The sequence below is a fragment of the Nelumbo lutea genome, chromosome 4 (genome assembly GCF_056320005.1).
Source record: "Nelumbo lutea isolate HS-2025 chromosome 4, American lotus-T2T, whole genome shotgun sequence".
In the NCBI taxonomy this organism is placed as follows: Eukaryota; Viridiplantae; Streptophyta; class Magnoliopsida; order Proteales; family Nelumbonaceae; genus Nelumbo; species Nelumbo lutea.
This window is the reverse complement of record NC_142687.1, coordinates 51,832,995-51,848,920: the sequence shown is the minus strand read 5'-3', so window position 1 is coordinate 51,848,920 and position 15,926 is coordinate 51,832,995. Positions and strand designations below refer to the sequence as shown.

At 46.6% G+C, this 15,926-nt stretch overlaps 26 non-coding genes and 7 pseudogenes across 26 annotated transcripts; all 33 read left to right on the top strand.

Annotated features, from left to right (window-relative positions):
• Positions 1-286: 286 nt before the first annotated feature.
• On the top strand, positions 287-405 carry LOC148857802 (5S ribosomal RNA). The gene has a single exon (XR_016095903.1). It is a non-coding gene; the product is annotated as a 5S ribosomal RNA (ribosomal RNA).
• Positions 406-764: 359 nt separating this feature from the next.
• LOC148857801 (5S ribosomal RNA) lies at positions 765-883 on the top strand. The gene has a single exon (XR_016097030.1). It is a non-coding gene; the product is annotated as a 5S ribosomal RNA (ribosomal RNA).
• A 359-nt stretch (positions 884-1,242) lies between these two features.
• Positions 1,243-1,361, top strand: LOC148857800 (5S ribosomal RNA). Its single transcript, XR_016095983.1, has one exon. It is a non-coding gene; the product is annotated as a 5S ribosomal RNA (ribosomal RNA).
• Positions 1,362-1,720: 359 nt separating this feature from the next.
• On the top strand, positions 1,721-1,839 carry LOC148857799 (5S ribosomal RNA). The gene has a single exon (XR_016097171.1). It is a non-coding gene; the product is annotated as a 5S ribosomal RNA (ribosomal RNA).
• A 359-nt stretch (positions 1,840-2,198) lies between these two features.
• LOC148857798 (5S ribosomal RNA) lies at positions 2,199-2,317 on the top strand (annotated as a pseudogene).
• A 359-nt stretch (positions 2,318-2,676) lies between these two features.
• On the top strand, positions 2,677-2,795 carry LOC148857797 (5S ribosomal RNA). The gene has a single exon (XR_016096175.1). It is a non-coding gene; the product is annotated as a 5S ribosomal RNA (ribosomal RNA).
• A 359-nt stretch (positions 2,796-3,154) lies between these two features.
• On the top strand, positions 3,155-3,273 carry LOC148857796 (5S ribosomal RNA; annotated as a pseudogene).
• Positions 3,274-3,632: 359 nt separating this feature from the next.
• LOC148857795 (5S ribosomal RNA) lies at positions 3,633-3,751 on the top strand. The gene has a single exon (XR_016096284.1). It is a non-coding gene; the product is annotated as a 5S ribosomal RNA (ribosomal RNA).
• A 359-nt stretch (positions 3,752-4,110) lies between these two features.
• Positions 4,111-4,229, top strand: LOC148857794 (5S ribosomal RNA). The gene has a single exon (XR_016095405.1). It is a non-coding gene; the product is annotated as a 5S ribosomal RNA (ribosomal RNA).
• A 359-nt stretch (positions 4,230-4,588) lies between these two features.
• Positions 4,589-4,706, top strand: LOC148857793 (5S ribosomal RNA). Its single transcript, XR_016097478.1, has one exon. It is a non-coding gene; the product is annotated as a 5S ribosomal RNA (ribosomal RNA).
• A 359-nt stretch (positions 4,707-5,065) lies between these two features.
• Positions 5,066-5,184, top strand: LOC148857792 (5S ribosomal RNA). Its single transcript, XR_016097170.1, has one exon. It is a non-coding gene; the product is annotated as a 5S ribosomal RNA (ribosomal RNA).
• A 359-nt stretch (positions 5,185-5,543) lies between these two features.
• LOC148857791 (5S ribosomal RNA) lies at positions 5,544-5,662 on the top strand (annotated as a pseudogene).
• A 359-nt stretch (positions 5,663-6,021) lies between these two features.
• Positions 6,022-6,140, top strand: LOC148857790 (5S ribosomal RNA). The gene has a single exon (XR_016096174.1). It is a non-coding gene; the product is annotated as a 5S ribosomal RNA (ribosomal RNA).
• A 359-nt stretch (positions 6,141-6,499) lies between these two features.
• On the top strand, positions 6,500-6,618 carry LOC148857789 (5S ribosomal RNA; annotated as a pseudogene).
• Positions 6,619-6,977: 359 nt separating this feature from the next.
• On the top strand, positions 6,978-7,096 carry LOC148857788 (5S ribosomal RNA). The gene has a single exon (XR_016096283.1). It is a non-coding gene; the product is annotated as a 5S ribosomal RNA (ribosomal RNA).
• Positions 7,097-7,455: 359 nt separating this feature from the next.
• Positions 7,456-7,574, top strand: LOC148857787 (5S ribosomal RNA). Its single transcript, XR_016095823.1, has one exon. It is a non-coding gene; the product is annotated as a 5S ribosomal RNA (ribosomal RNA).
• A 359-nt stretch (positions 7,575-7,933) lies between these two features.
• On the top strand, positions 7,934-8,051 carry LOC148857786 (5S ribosomal RNA). Its single transcript, XR_016097477.1, has one exon. It is a non-coding gene; the product is annotated as a 5S ribosomal RNA (ribosomal RNA).
• Positions 8,052-8,410: 359 nt separating this feature from the next.
• Positions 8,411-8,529, top strand: LOC148857785 (5S ribosomal RNA). The gene has a single exon (XR_016096071.1). It is a non-coding gene; the product is annotated as a 5S ribosomal RNA (ribosomal RNA).
• Positions 8,530-8,888: 359 nt separating this feature from the next.
• Positions 8,889-9,007, top strand: LOC148857784 (5S ribosomal RNA). Its single transcript, XR_016095394.1, has one exon. It is a non-coding gene; the product is annotated as a 5S ribosomal RNA (ribosomal RNA).
• A 359-nt stretch (positions 9,008-9,366) lies between these two features.
• On the top strand, positions 9,367-9,485 carry LOC148857783 (5S ribosomal RNA). Its single transcript, XR_016097028.1, has one exon. It is a non-coding gene; the product is annotated as a 5S ribosomal RNA (ribosomal RNA).
• A 359-nt stretch (positions 9,486-9,844) lies between these two features.
• Positions 9,845-9,960, top strand: LOC148857782 (5S ribosomal RNA). Its single transcript, XR_016097196.1, has one exon. It is a non-coding gene; the product is annotated as a 5S ribosomal RNA (ribosomal RNA).
• A 359-nt stretch (positions 9,961-10,319) lies between these two features.
• Positions 10,320-10,438, top strand: LOC148857781 (5S ribosomal RNA). Its single transcript, XR_016097930.1, has one exon. It is a non-coding gene; the product is annotated as a 5S ribosomal RNA (ribosomal RNA).
• A 359-nt stretch (positions 10,439-10,797) lies between these two features.
• On the top strand, positions 10,798-10,916 carry LOC148857780 (5S ribosomal RNA). The gene has a single exon (XR_016095982.1). It is a non-coding gene; the product is annotated as a 5S ribosomal RNA (ribosomal RNA).
• A 359-nt stretch (positions 10,917-11,275) lies between these two features.
• On the top strand, positions 11,276-11,394 carry LOC148857779 (5S ribosomal RNA). Its single transcript, XR_016097169.1, has one exon. It is a non-coding gene; the product is annotated as a 5S ribosomal RNA (ribosomal RNA).
• Positions 11,395-11,753: 359 nt separating this feature from the next.
• On the top strand, positions 11,754-11,872 carry LOC148857778 (5S ribosomal RNA; annotated as a pseudogene).
• Positions 11,873-12,231: 359 nt separating this feature from the next.
• Positions 12,232-12,350, top strand: LOC148857777 (5S ribosomal RNA). The gene has a single exon (XR_016096173.1). It is a non-coding gene; the product is annotated as a 5S ribosomal RNA (ribosomal RNA).
• Positions 12,351-12,709: 359 nt separating this feature from the next.
• LOC148857776 (5S ribosomal RNA) lies at positions 12,710-12,828 on the top strand (annotated as a pseudogene).
• Positions 12,829-13,187: 359 nt separating this feature from the next.
• On the top strand, positions 13,188-13,306 carry LOC148857775 (5S ribosomal RNA). Its single transcript, XR_016096281.1, has one exon. It is a non-coding gene; the product is annotated as a 5S ribosomal RNA (ribosomal RNA).
• A 359-nt stretch (positions 13,307-13,665) lies between these two features.
• On the top strand, positions 13,666-13,784 carry LOC148857774 (5S ribosomal RNA). Its single transcript, XR_016095839.1, has one exon. It is a non-coding gene; the product is annotated as a 5S ribosomal RNA (ribosomal RNA).
• Positions 13,785-14,143: 359 nt separating this feature from the next.
• LOC148857773 (5S ribosomal RNA) lies at positions 14,144-14,261 on the top strand. Its single transcript, XR_016097474.1, has one exon. It is a non-coding gene; the product is annotated as a 5S ribosomal RNA (ribosomal RNA).
• Positions 14,262-14,620: 359 nt separating this feature from the next.
• LOC148857772 (5S ribosomal RNA) lies at positions 14,621-14,739 on the top strand. Its single transcript, XR_016097168.1, has one exon. It is a non-coding gene; the product is annotated as a 5S ribosomal RNA (ribosomal RNA).
• Positions 14,740-15,098: 359 nt separating this feature from the next.
• LOC148857771 (5S ribosomal RNA) lies at positions 15,099-15,217 on the top strand (annotated as a pseudogene).
• Positions 15,218-15,576: 359 nt separating this feature from the next.
• Positions 15,577-15,695, top strand: LOC148857770 (5S ribosomal RNA). The gene has a single exon (XR_016096172.1). It is a non-coding gene; the product is annotated as a 5S ribosomal RNA (ribosomal RNA).
• Positions 15,696-15,926: the final 231 nt, after the last annotated feature.

Genomic DNA, 15,926 nt, shown 5'->3' with positions numbered 1-15,926 from the left:
CAACGAGCCGGATACTCGGTCCATTTGCGGCATGACCGTCATTAACGAATGGGAACGGTGCAAAACCGGGCTTTTGGCATTCGTCCTGCATTGTGGGCCCCGCGATATTACTGCATTTATCCGGGGATGCGGCAGATCTAGAAAGGAATAACTCTGCTCACGTGTGAGATTGTGCACGGTTACCAAGGGAGGAAATTTGCATACACCGTTTTTTCAAATCTGAAAGGATTAATGGAGTGGAGCAAGACAGTGAGTGCATAAAGATTTCTGCGAACAAGACGCAAATGTGTGCGATCATACCAGCACTAATGCACCGGATCCCATCAGAACTCCGAAGTTAAGCGTGCTTGGGCGAGAGTAGTACTAGGATGGGTGACCTCCTGGGAAGTCCTCGTGTTGCACCCCAATTTTAATAATATTTTATTTTTGATATACTATTTGCAAATTCCATATGTCGTTTCGGCGAGACAACTGGAAACAACGAGCCGGATACTCGGACCATTTGCGGCACGACCGTCATTAACGAATGGGAACGGTGCAAAACCGGGCTTTTGGCATTCGTCCTGCATTGGGGGCCCCGCGATATTACTGCATTTATCCGGGGTTGCGGCAGATCTAGAAAGGAATAACTCCGCTCACCTGGGAGTTTGTGCATGGTTACCAAGGGAGGAAAGTTGCATACACCGTTTTTTCAAATCTGAAGGAATTAATAAAGGGGAGCAATACAGGGAGTGCATAAAGATTTCAGCGAACAAGACGCAAATGGGTGCGATCATACCAGCACTAATGCACCGGATCCCATCAGAACTCCGAAGTTAAGCGTGCTTGGGCGACAGTAGTACTAGGATGGGTAACCTCCTGGGAAGTCCTCGTGTTGCACCCCAATTTTATTAATATTTTATTTTTGATATACTATTTGCAAATTCCATATGTCGTTTCGGCGAGACAACTGGAAACAACGTGCCGGATACTCGGACCATTTGCGGCACGACCGTCATTACTGAATGGGAACGGTGCAAAACCGGTCTTTTGGCATTCGTCGTGCATTGTGGGCCCCGCGATTTTACTACATTTATCCGGGGCATGGACAGATCTAGAAAGGAATAACTCCGCTCACCTTGGTGCTTGTGCACGGTTACCAAGGGAGGAAAGTTGCATACACCGTTTTTTCAAGTCTAAAAGAATTAATGGAGGGGAGCAAGATAGTGAGTGCATAAAGATTTAAACGAACAAGAAGCAAACGGGTGCGATCATACCAGCACTAATGCACCGGATCCCATCAGAACTCCGAAGTTAAGCGTGCTTGGGCGAGAGTAGTACTAGGATGGGTGACCTCCTGGGAAGTCATCGTGTTGCACCCCAATTTTATTAATATTTTATTTTTGATATACTATTTGCAAATTCCATATGTCGTTTCGGAGAGACAACTGGAAACAACGTGCCGGATACTCGGACCATTTGCGGCACGACCGTCATTACTGAATGGGAACGGTGCAAAACTGGGCTTTTGGCATTCGTCGTGCATTGTGGGCCCCGTGATATTACTACATTTATCCGAGGATGCGGCAGATCTAGAAAGGAATAACTCCGCTCACCTGGGAGCTTGTGCACGGTTACCAAGGGAGGAAAGTTGCATACACCGTTTTTTCAAGTCTGAAAGAATTAATGGAGGGGAGCAAGATAGTGAGTGCATAAAGATTAAAGCGAACAAGAAGCAAACGGGTGCGATCATACCAGCACTAATGCACCGGATCCCATCAGGACTCCGAAGTTAAGCGTGCTTGGGCGAGAGTAGTAATAGGATGGGTGACCTCCCGGGAAGTCCTCGTGTTGCACCCCAATTTTATTAATATTTTATTTTTGATATATTATTTGCAAATTCCATATGTCGTTTCGGCGAGACAACTGGAAACAACGAGCCGGATACTCGGACCATTTGCGGCACGACCGTCATTAACGAATGGGAACGGTGCAAAACCTGGCTTTTGGCATTCGTCCTGCATTGTGGGCCCCGCGATATTACTGCATTTATCCGGGGATGCGGCAGATCTACAAAGGAATAACTCCTCTCACCTGGGAGTTTGTGCATGGTTACCAAGGGAGGAAAGTTGCATACACCGTTTTTTCAAATCTGAAGGAATTAATGAAGGGGAGCAAGACAGGGAGTGCATAAAGATTTCAGCGAACAAGATGCAAACGGGTGCGATCATACCAGCACTAATGCACCAGATACAATCAGTACTCCGAAGTTAAGCGTGCTTGGGCGCCAGTAGTACTAGGATGGGTAACCTCCTGGGAAGTCCTCGTGTTGCACCCCAATTTTATTAATATTTTATTTTTGATATACTATTTGCAAATTCCATATGTCGTTTCGGCGAGACAACTGGAAACAACGTGCCGGATACTCGGACCATTTGCGGCACGACCGTCATTACAGAATGGGAACAGTGCAAAACTGGGCTTTTGGCATTCGTAGTGCATTGTGGGCCCTGCGATATTACTACATTTATCCGGGGATGCGGCAGATCTAGAAAGGAATAACTCCGCTCACCTGGGAGCTTGTGCACGGTTACCAAGGGAGGAAAGTTGCATACACCGTTTTTTCAAGTCTGAAAGAATTAATGGAGGGGAGCAAGATAGTGAGTACATAAAGATTAAAGCGAACAAGAAGAAAACCGGTGCGATCATACCAGCACTAATGCACCGGATCCCATCAGAACTCCGAAGTTAAGCGTGCTTGGGCGAGAGTAGTACTAGGATGGGTGACCTCCTGGGAAGTCCTCGTGTTGCACCCCAATTTTATTAATATTTTATTTTTAATATACTATTTGCAAATTCCATATGTCGTTTCGGCGAGACAACTGGAAACAACGTGCCGGATACTCGGACCATTTGCGGCACGACCGTCATTACTGAATGGGAACGGTGCAAAACCGGTCTTTTGGCATTCGTCCTGCATTGTGGGCCCCGCGATATTACTGCATTTATCCGGGGATGCGGCAGATCTAGAAAGGAATAACTCCGCTCACCTGGGAGTTTGTGCATGGTTACCAAGGGAGGAAAGTTGCATACACCGTTTTTTCAAATCTGAAGGAATTAATGAAGGGGAGCAAGACAGGGAGTGCATAAAGATTTCAGCGAACAAGATGCAAACGGGTGCGATCATACCAGCACTAATGCACCAGATACAATCAGTACTCCGAAGTTAAGCGTGCTTGGGCGACAGTAGTACTAGGATGGGTAACCTCCTAGGAAGTCCTCGTGTTGCACCCCAATTTTATTAATATTTTATTTTTGATATACTATTTGCAAATTCCATATGTCGTTTCGGCGAGACAACTGGAAACAACGTGCCGGATACTCGGACCATTTGCGGCACGACCGTCGTTACTGAATGGGAACGGTGCAAAACCGGGCGTTTGGCATTCGTCGTGCATTGTGGGCCCCATGATATTACAACATTTATCCGGGGATGCGGCAGATCTACAAAGGAATAACTCCGCTCACCTGGGAGCTTGTGCACGGTTACCAAGGGAGGAAAGTTGCATACACCATTTTTTCAAATCTGAAAGGATTAATGGAGGGGAGCAAGACAGTGAGTTCATAAAGATTTCTGCGAACAAGATGCAAACGGGTGCGATCATACCAGCACAAATGCACCGGATCCCATCAGAACTCCGAAGTTAAGTGTGCTTGGGCGAGAGTAGTACTAGGATGGGTGACCTCCTTGGAAGTCCTCGTGTTGCACCTCAATTTTATTAATATTTTATTTCTGATATATTATTTGCAAATTCCATATGTCGTTTCGGCGAGACAACTGGAAACAAAGCGCCGGATACTCGGACCATTTGCGGCACGACCGTCATTACTGAATGGGAACGGTGCAAAACCGGGCTTTAGGCATTCGTCGTGCATTGTGGGCCCCGCGATTTTACTACATTTATCCGGGGCAGCGACAGATTTAGAAAGGAATAACTCCGCTCACCTTGGAGCTTGTGCACGGTTACCAAGGGAGGAAAGTTGCATACACCGTTTTTTCAAGTCTGAAGGAATTAATGGAGGGGAGCAAGATAGTGAGTGCATAAAGATTAAAACGAACAAGAAGCAAACGGGTGCGATCATACCAGCACTAATGCACCGGATCCCATCAGAACTCCGAAGTTAAGCGTGCTTGGGCGAGAGTAGTACTAGGATGGGTGACCTCCTGGGAAGTCCTCGTGTTGCACCCCAATTTTATTAATATTTTATTTTTGATATACTATTTGCAAATTCCATATGTCGTTTCGGCGAGACAACAGGAAACAACGTGCCGGATACTTGGACCATTTGCGGAACGACCGTCATTACTGAATAGGAACGGTGCAAAACCGGGCTTTTGGCATTCGTCGTGCATTGTGGGCCCCGCGATATTACAACATTTATCCGGGGATGCGGCAGATCTTCTAAGGAATAACTCCGCTCACCTGGGAGCTTGTGCACGGTTACCAAGGGAGGAAATTTGCATACACCGTTTTTTCAAATCTGAAAGGATTAATGGAGGGGAGCAAGACAGTGAGTGCATAAAGATTTCTGCGAACAAGAGGCAAACGGGTGCGATCATACCGCACTAATGCACCGGATCCCATCAGAACTCCGAAGTTAAGCGTGCTTGGGCGAGAGTAGTATTAGGATGGGTGACCTCCTGGGAAGTCCTCGTGTTGCACCCCAATTTTATTAATATTTTATTTTTGATATACTATTTGCAAATTCCATATGTCGTTTCGGAGAGACAACTGGAAACAACGTGCCGGATACTCGGACCATTTGCGGCACGACCGTCATTACTGAATGGGAACGGTGCAAAACTGGGCTTTTGGCATTCGTCGTGCATTGTGGGCCCCGTGATATTACTACATTTATCCGAGGATGCGGCAGATCTAGAAAGGAATAACTCCGCTCACCTGGGAGCTTGTGCACGGTTACCAAGGGAGGAAAGTTGCATACACCGTTTTTTCAAGTCTGAAAGAATTAATGGAGGGGAGCAAGATAGTGAGTGCATAAAGATTAAAGCGAACAAGAAGCAAACGGGTGCGATCATACCAGCACTAATGCACCGGATCCCATCAGGACTCCGAAGTTAAGCGTGCTTGGGCGAGAGTAGTAATAGGATGGGTGACCTCCCGGGAAGTCCTCGTGTTGCACCCCAATTTTATTAATATTTTATTTTTGATATATTATTTGCAAATTCCATATGTCGTTTCGGCGAGACAACTGGAAACAACGAGCCGGATACTCGGACCGTTTGCGGCACGACCGTCATTAACGAATGGGAACGGTGCAAAACCTGGCTTTTGGCATTCGTCCTGCATTGTGGGCCCCGCGATATTACTGCATTTATCCGGGGATGCGGCAGATCTACAAAGGAATAACTCCTCTCACCTGGGAGTTTGTGCATGGTTACCAAGGGAGGAAAGTTGCATACACCGTTTTTTCAAATCTGAAGGAATTAATGAAGGGGAGCAAGACAGGGAGTGCATAAAGATTTCAGCGAACAAGATGCAAACGGGTGCGATCATACCAGCACTAATGCACCAGATACAATCAGTACTCCGAAGTTAAGCGTGCTTGGGCGCCAGTAGTACTAGGATGGGTAACCTCCTGGGAAGTCCTCGTGTTGCACCCCAATTTTATTAATATTTTATTTTTGATATACTATTTGCAAATTCCATATGTCGTTTCGGCGAGACAACTGGAAACAACGTGCCGGATACTCGGACCATTTGCGGCACGACCGTCATTACAGAATGGGAACAGTGCAAAACTGGGCTTTTGGCATTCGTAGTGCATTGTGGGCCCTGCGATATTACTACATTTATCCGGGGATGCGGCAGATCTAGAAAGGAATAACTCCGCTCACCTGGGAGCTTGTGCACGGTTACCAAGGGAGGAAAGTTGCATACACCGTTTTTTCAAGTCTGAAAGAATTAATGGAGGGGAGCAAGATAGTGAGTACATAAAGATTAAAGCGAACAAGAAGAAAACCGGTGCGATCATACCAGCACTAATGCACCGGATCCCATCAGAACTCCGAAGTTAAGCGTGCTTGGGCGAGAGTAGTACTAGGATGGGTGACCTCCTGGGAAGTCCTCGTGTTGCACCCCAATTTTATTAATATTTTATTTTTAATATACTATTTGCAAATTCCATATGTCGTTTCGGCGAGACAACTGGAAACAACGTGCCGGATACTCGGACCATTTGCGGCACGACCGTCATTACTGAATGGGAACGGTGCAAAACCGGTCTTTTGGCATTCGTCCTGCATTGTGGGCCCCGCGATATTACTGCATTTATCCGGGGATGCGGCAGATCTAGAAAGGAATAACTCCGCTCACCTGGGAGTTTGTGCATGGTTACCAAGGGAGGAAAGTTGCATACACCGTTTTTTCAAATCTGAAGGAATTAATGAAGGGGAGCAAGACAGGGAGTGCATAAAGATTTCAGCGAACAAGATGCAAACGGGTGCGATCATACCAGCACTAATGCACCAGATACAATCAGTACTCCGAAGTTAAGCGTGCTTGGGCGACAGTAGTACTAGGATGGGTAACCTCCTAGGAAGTCCTCGTGTTGCACCCCAATTTTATTAATATTTTATTTTTGATATACTATTTGCAAATTCCATATGTCGTTTCGGCGAGACAACTGGAAACAACGTGCCGGATACTCGGACCATTTGCGGCACGACCGTCGTTACTGAATGGGAACGGTGCAAAACCGGGCGTTTGGCATTCGTCGTGCATTGTGGGCCCCATGATATTACAACATTTATCCGGGGATGCGGCAGATCTACAAAGGAATAACTCCGCTCACCTGGGAGCTTGTGCACGGTTACCAAGGGAGGAAAGTTGCATACACCATTTTTTCAAATCTGAAAGGATTAATGGAGGGGAGCAAGACAGTGAGTTCATAAAGATTTCTGCGAACAAGATGCAAACGGGTGCGATCATACCAGCACAAATGCACCGGATCCCATCAGAACTCCGAAGTTAAGTGTGCTTGGGCGAGAGTAGTACTAGGATGGGTGACCTCCTTGGAAGTCCTCGTGTTGCACCTCAATTTTATTAATATTTTATTTCTGATATATTATTTGCAAATTCCATATGTCGTTTCGGCGAGACAACTGGAAACAAAGCGCCGGATACTCGGACCATTTGCGGCACGACCGTCATTACTGAATGGGAACGGTGCAAAACCGGGCTTTAGGCATTCGTCGTGCATTGTGGGCCCCGCGATTTTACTACATTTATCCGGGGCAGCGACAGATCTAGAAAGGAATAACTCCGCTCACCTTGGAGCTTGTGCACGGTTACCAAGGGAGGAAAGTTGCATACACCGTTTTTTCAAGTCTGAAGGAATTAATGGAGGGGAGCAAGATAGTGAGTGCATAAAGATTAAAACGAACAAGAAGCAAACGGGTGCGATCATACCAGCACTAATGCACCGGATCCCATCAGAACTCTGAAGTTAAGCGTGCTTGGGCGAGAGTAGTACTAGGATGGGTGACCTCCTGGGAAGTCCTCGTGTTGCACCCCAATTTTATTAATATTTTATTTTTGATATACTATTTGCAAATTCCATATGTCGTTTCGGCGAGACAAAAGGAAACAACGTGCCGGATACATGGACCATTTGCGGAACGACCGTCATTACTGAATGGGAACGGTGCAAAACCGGGCTTTTGGCATTCGTCGTGCATTGTGGGCCCCGCGATATTACAACATTTATCCGGGGATGCGGCAGATCTTCTAAGCAATAACTCCGCTCACCTGGGAGCTTGTGCACGGTTACCAAGGGAGGAAATTTGCATACACCGTTTTTTCAAATCTGAAAGGATTAATGGAGGGGAGCAAGACAGTGAGTGCATAAAGATTTCTGCGAACAAGAGGCAAACGGGTGCGATCATACCGCACTAATGCACCGGATCCCATCAGAACTCCGAAGTTAAGCGTGCTTGGGCGAGAGTAGTATTAGGATGGGTGACCTCCTGGGAAGTCCTCGTGTTGCACCCCAATTTTATTAATATTTTATTTTTGATATACTATTTGGAAATTCCATCTGTCGTTTCAGCGAGACAACTGGAAACAACGTGTCGGATAATCGGACCATTTGCGGCACGACCGTCACTACTGAATGGGAACGGTGCAAAACTGGGCTTTTGGCATTCGTCGTGCATTGTTGGACCCGTGATATTACTACATTTATCCGAGGATGCGGCAGATCTAGAAAGGAATAACTCCGCTCACCTGGGAGCTTGTGCACGGTTACAAAGGGAGGAAAGTTGCATAAACCGTTTTTTCAAGTCTGAAAGAATTAATGGAGGGGAGCAAGAGAGTGAGTGCATAAAGATTAAAGCGAACAAGAAGCAAACGGGTGCGATCATACCAGCACTAATGCACCGGATCCCATCAGAACTTCGAAGTTAAGCGTGCTTGGGCGAGAGTAGTACTAGGATGGGTGACCTCCTGGGAAGTCCTCGTGTTGCACCCCAATTTTATTAATAGTTTATTTTTGATATACTATTTGCAAATTCCATATGTCATTTCGGCGAGACAACTGGAAACAACGAGCCGGATACTCGGTCCATTTGCGGCATGACCGTCATTAACGAATGGGAACGGTGCAAAACCGGGCTTTTGGCATTCGTCCTGCATTGTGGGCCCCGCGATATTACTGCATTTATCCGGGGATGCGGCAGATCTAGAAAGGAATAACTCTGCTCACGTGTGAGATTGTGCACGGTTACCAAGGGAGGAAATTTGCATACACCGTTTTTTCAAATCTGAAAGGATTAATGGAGTGGAGCAAGACAGTGAGTGCATAAAGATTTCTGCGAACAAGACGCAAATGGGTGCGATCATACCAGCACTAATGCACCGGATCCCATCAGAACTCCGAAGTTAAGCGTGCTTGGGCGAGAGTAGTACTAGGATGGGTGACCTCCTGGGAAGTCCTCGTGTTGCACCCCAATTTTAATAATATTTTATTTTTGATATACTATTTGCAAATTCCATATGTCGTTTCGGCGAGACAACTGGAAACAACGAGCCGGATACTCGGACCATTTGCGGCACGACCGTCATTAACGAATGGGAACGGTGCAAAACCGGGCTTTTGGCATTCGTCCTGCATTGGGGGCCCCGCGATATTACTGCATTTATCCGGGGTTGCGGCAGATCTAGAAAGGAATAACTCCGCTCACCTGGGAGTTTGTGCATGGTTACCACGGGAGGAAAGTTGCATACACCGTTTTTTCAAATCTGAAGGAATTAATAAAGGGGAGCAATACAGGGAGTGCATAAAGATTTCAGCGAACAAGACGCAAATGGGTGCGATCATACCAGCACTAATGCACCGGATCCCATCAGAACTCCGAAGTTAAGCGTGCTTGGGCGACAGTAGTACTAGGATGGGTAACCTCCTGGGAAGTCCTCGTGTTGCACCCCAATTTTATTAATATTTTATTTTTGATATACTATTTGCAAATTCCATATGTCGTTTCGGCGAGACAACTGGAAACAACGTGCCGGATACTCGGACCATTTGCGGCCCGACCGTCATTACTGAATGGGAACGGTGCAAAACCGGTCTTTTGGCATTCGTCGTGCATTGTGGGCCCCGCGATATTACTACATTTATCCGGGGCAGCGACAGATCTAGAAAGGACTAACTCCGCTCACCTGGGAGCTTGTGCACGATTACCAAGGGAGGAAAGTTGCATACACCGTTTTTTCAAGTCTAAAAGAATTAATGGAGGGGAGCAAGATAGTGAGTGCATAAAGATTAAAGCGAACAAGAAGCAAACGGGTGCGATCATACCAGCACTAATGCACCGGATCCCATCAGAACTCCGAAGTTAAGCGTGCTTGGGCGAGAGTAGTACTAGGATGGGTGACCTGGGAAGTCCTCGTGTTGCACCCCAATTTTATAAATATTTTATTTTTGATATACTATTTGCAAATTCCATATGTCGTTTCGGCGAGACAACAGGAAACAACGTGCCGGATACTCGGACCATTTGGGGAACGACCGTCATCACTGAATGGGAACGTTGCAAAACCGGGCGTTTGGCATTCGTCGTGCATTGTGGGCCCCTTGATATTACAACATTTATCCGGGGATGCGGCAGATCTACAAAGGAATAACTCCGCTCACCTGGGAGCTTGTGCACGGTTACCAAGGGAGGAAAGTTGCATACACCGTTTTTTCAAATCTAAAAGGATTAATAGAGGGGAGCAAGACAGTGAGTGCATAAAGATTTCTGCGAACAAGATGCAAACGGGTGCGATCATACCAGCACTAATGCACCGGATCCCATCAGAACTCCGAAGTTACGTGTGCTTGGGCGAGAGTAGTACTAGGATGGGTGACCTCCTTGGAAGTCCCCGTGTTGCACCTCCATTTTATTAATATTTTATTTCTGATAAATTATTTGCAAATTCCATATGTTGTTTCGGCGAGACAACTGGAAACAAAGCGCCGGATACTCGGACCATTTGCGGCACGACCGTCATTACTGAATGGGAACGGTGCAAAACCGGGCTTTTGGCATTCGTCGTGCATTGTGGGCCCCGCGATTTTACTACATTTATCCGGGGCATGGACAGATCTAGAAAGGAATAACTCCGCTCACCTTGGTGCTTGTGCACGGTTACCAAGGGAGGAAAGTTGCATACACCGTTTTTTCAAGTCTGAAGGAATTAATGGAGGGGAGCAAGATAGTGAGTGCATAAAGATTTAAACGAACAAGAAGCAAACGGGTGCGATCATACCAGCACTAATGCACCGGATCCCATCAGAACTCCGAAGTTAAGCGTGCTTGGGCGAGAGTAGTACTAGGATGGGTGACCTCCTGGGAAGTCATCGTGTTGCACCCCAATTTTATTAATATTTTATTTTTGATATACTATTTGCAAATTCCATATGTCGTTTCGGAGAGACAACTGGAAACAACGTGCCGGATACTCGGACCATTTGCGGCACGACCGTCATTACTGAATGGGAACGGTGCAAAACTGGGCTTTTGGCATTCGTCGTGCATTGTGGGCCCCGTGATATTACTACATTTATCCGAGGATGCGGCAGATCTAGAAAGGAATAACTCCGCTCACCTGGGAGCTTGTGCACGGTTACCAAGGGAGGAAAGTTGCATACACCGTTTTTTCAAGTCTGAAAGAATTAATGGAGGGGAGCAAGATAGTGAGTGCATAAAGATTAAAGCGAACAAGAAGCAAACGGGTGCGATCATACCAGCACTAATGCACCGGATCCCATCAGGACTCCGAAGTTAAGCGTGCTTGGGCGAGAGTAGTAATAGGATGGGTGACCTCCCGGGAAGTCCTCGTGTTGCACCCCAATTTTATTAATATTTTATTTTTGATATATTATTTGCAAATTCCATATGTCGTTTCGGCGAGACAACTGGAAACAACGAGCCGGATACTCGGACCATTTGCGGCACGACCGTCATTAACGAATGGGAACGGTGCAAAACCTGGCTTTTGGCATTCGTCCTGCATTGTGGGCCCCGCGATATTACTGCATTTATCCGGGGATGCGGCAGATCTAGAAAGGAATAACTCCTCTCACCTGGGAGTTTGTGCATGGTTACCAAGGGAGGAAAGTTGCATACACCGTTTTTTCAAATCTGAAGGAATTAATGAAGGGGAGCAAGACAGGGAGTGCATAAAGATTTCAGCGAACAAGATGCAAACGGGTGCGATCATACCAGCACTAATGCACCAGATACAATCAGTACTCCGAAGTTAAGCGTGCTTGGGCGCCAGTAGTACTAGGATGGGTAACCTCCTGGGAAGTCCTCGTGTTGCACCCCAATTTTATTAATATTTTATTTTTGATATACTATTTGCAAATTCCATATGTCGTTTCGGCGAGACAACTGGAAACAACGTGCCGGATACTCGGACCATTTGCGGCACGACCGTCATTACAGAATGGGAACAGTGCAAAACTGGGCTTTTGGCATTCGTAGTGCATTGTGGGCCCTGCGATATTACTACATTTATCCGGGGATGCGGCAGATCTAGAAAGGAATAACTCCGCTCACCTGGGAGCTTGTGCACGGTTACCAAGGGAGGAAAGTTGCATACACCGTTTTTTCAAGTCTGAAAGAATTAATGGAGGGGAGCAAGATAGTGAGTACATAAAGATTAAAGCGAACAAGAAGAAAACCGGTGCGATCATACCAGCACTAATGCACCGGATCCCATCAGAACTCCGAAGTTAAGCGTGCTTGGGCGAGAGTAGTACTAGGATGGGTGACCTCCTGGGAAGTCCTCGTGTTGCACCCCAATTTTATTAATATTTTATTTTTAATATACTATTTGCAAATTCCATATGTCGTTTCGGCGAGACAACTGGAAACAACGTGCCGGATACTCGGACCATTTGCGGCACGACCGTCATTACTGAATGGGAACGGTGCAAAACCGGTCTTTTGGCATTCGTCCTGCATTGTGGGCCCCGCGATATTACTGCATTTATCCGGGGATGCGGCAGATCTAGAAAGGAATAACTCCGCTCACCTGGGAGTTTGTGCATGGTTACCAAGGGAGGAAAGTTGCATACACCGTTTTTTCAAATCTGAAGGAATTAATGAAGGGGAGCAAGACAGGGAGTGCATAAAGATTTCAGCGAACAAGATGCAAACGGGTGCGATCATACCAGCACTAATGCACCAGATACAATCAGTACTCCGAAGTTAAGCGTGCTTGGGCGACAGTAGTACTAGGATGGGTAACCTCCTAGGAAGTCCTCGTGTTGCACCCCAATTTTATTAATATTTTATTTTTGATATACTATTTGCAAATTCCATATGTCGTTTCGGCGAGACAACTGGAAACAACGTGCCGGATACTCGGACCATTTGCGGCACGACCGTCGTTACTGAATGGGAACGGTGCAAAACCGGGCGTTTGGCATTCGTCGTGCATTGTGGGCCCCATGATATTACAACATTTATCCGGGGATGCGGCAGATCTACAAAGGAATAACTCCGCTCACCTGGGAGCTTGTGCACGGTTACCAAGGGAGGAAAGTTGCATACACCATTTTTTCAAATCTGAAAGGATTAATGGAGGGGAGCAAGACAGTGAGTTCATAAAGATTTCTGCGAACAAGATGCAAACGGGTGCGATCATACCAGCACAAATGCACCGGATCCCATCAGAACTCCGAAGTTAAGTGTGCTTGGGCGAGAGTAGTACTAGGATGGGTGACCTCCTTGGAAGTCCTCGTGTTGCACCTCAATTTTATTAATATTTTATTTCTGATATATTATTTGCAAATTCCATATGTCGTTTCGGCGAGACAACTGGAAACAAAGCGCCGGATACTCGGACCATTTGCGGCACGACCGTCATTACTGAATGGGAACGGTGCAAAACCGGGCTTTAGGCATTCGTCGTGCATTGTGGGCCCCGCGATTTTACTACATTTATCCGGGGCAGCGACAGATTTAGAAAGGAATAACTCCGCTCACCTTGGAGCTTGTGCACGGTTACCAAGGGAGGAAAGTTGCATACACCGTTTTTTCAAGTCTGAAGGAATTAATGGAGGGGAGCAAGATAGTGAGTGCATAAAGATTAAAACGAACAAGAAGCAAACGGGTGCGATCATACCAGCACTAATGCACCGGATCCCATCAGAACTCCGAAGTTAAGCGTGCTTGGGCGAGAGTAGTATTAGGATGGGTGACCTCCTGGGAAGTCCTCGTGTTGCACCCCAATTTTATTAATATTTTATTTTTGATATACTATTTGCAAATTCCATATGTCGTTTCGGCGAGACAACAGGAAACAACGTGCCGGATACTTGGACCATTTGCGGAACGACCGTCATTACTGAATAGGAACGGTGCAAAACCGGGCTTTTGGCATTCGTCGTGCATTGTGGGCCCCGCGATATTACAACATTTATCCGGGGATGCGGCAGATCTTCTAAGGAATAACTCCGCTCACCTGGGAGCTTGTGCACGGTTACCAAGGGAGGAAATTTGCATACACCGTTTTTTCAAATCTGAAAGGATTAATGGAGGGGAGCAAGACAGTGAGTGCATAAAGATTTCTGCGAACAAGAGGCAAACGGGTGCGATCATACCGCACTAATGCACCGGATCCCATCAGAACTCCGAAGTTAAGCGTGCTTGGGCGAGAGTAGTATTAGGATGGGTGACCTCCTGGGAAGTCCTCGTGTTGCACCCCAATTTTATTAATATTTTATTTTTGATATACTATTTGCAAATTCCATATGTCGTTTCGGAGAGACAACTGGAAACAACGTGCCGGATACTCGGACCATTTGCGGCACGACCGTCATTACTGAATGGGAACGGTGCAAAACTGGGCTTTTGGCATTCGTCGTGCATTGTGGGCCCCGTGATATTACTACATTTATCCGAGGATGCGGCAGATCTAGAAAGGAATAACTCCGCTCACCTGGGAGCTTGTGCACGGTTACCAAGGGAGGAAAGTTGCATACACCGTTTTTTCAAGTCTGAAAGAATTAATGGAGGGGAGCAAGATAGTGAGTGCATAAAGATTAAAGCGAACAAGAAGCAAACGGGTGCGATCATACCAGCACTAATGCACCGGATCCCATCAGGACTCCGAAGTTAAGCGTGCTTGGGCGAGAGTAGTAATAGGATGGGTGACCTCCCGGGAAGTCCTCGTGTTGCACCCCAATTTTATTAATATTTTATTTTTGATATATTATTTGCAAATTCCATATGTCGTTTCGGCGAGACAACTGGAAACAACGAGCCGGATACTCGGACCATTTGCGGCACGACCGTCATTAACGAATGGGAACGGTGCAAAACCTGGCTTTTGGCATTCGTCCTGCATTGTGGGCCCCGCGATATTACTGCATTTATCCGGGGATGCGGCAGATCTACAAAGGAATAACTCCTCTCACCTGGGAGTTTGTGCATGGTTACCAAGGGAGGAAAGTTGCATACACCGTTTTTTCAAATCTGAAGGAATTAATGAAGGGGAGCAAGACAGGGAGTGCATAAAGATTTCAGCGAACAAGATGCAAACGGGTGCGATCATACCAGCACTAATGCACCAGATACAATCAGTACTCCGAAGTTAAGCGTGCTTGGGCGCCAGTAGTACTAGGATGGGTAACCTCCTGGGAAGTCCTCGTGTTGCACCCCAATTTTATTAATATTTTATTTTTGATATACTATTTGCAAATTCCATATGTCGTTTCGGCGAGACAACTGGAAACAACGTGCCGGATACTCGGACCATTTGCGGCACGACCGTCATTACAGAATGGGAACAGTGCAAAACTGGGCTTTTGGCATTCGTAGTGCATTGTGGGCCCTGCGATATTACTACATTTATCCGGGGATGCGGCAGATCTAGAAAGGAATAACTCCGCTCACCTGGGAGCTTGTGCACGGTTACCAAGGGAGGAAAGTTGCATACACCGTTTTTTCTAGTCTGAAAGAATTAATGGAGGGGAGCAAGATAGTGAGTACATAAAGATTAAAGCGAACAAGAAGAAAACCGGTGCGATCATACCAGCACTAATGCACCGGATCCCATCAGAACTCCGAAGTTAAGCGTGCTTGGGCGAGAGTAGTACTAGGATGGGTGACCTCCTGGGAAGTCCTCGTGTTGCACCCCAATTTTATTAATATTTTATTTTTAATATACTATTTGCAAATTCCATATGTCGTTTCGGCGAGACAACTGGAAACAACGTGCCGGATACTCGGACCATTTGCGGCACGACCGTCATTACTGAATGGGAACGGTGCAAAACCGGTCTTTTGGCATTCGTCCTGCATTGTGGGCCCCGCGATATTACTGCATTTATCCGGGGATGCGGCAGATCTAGAAAGGAATAACTCCGCT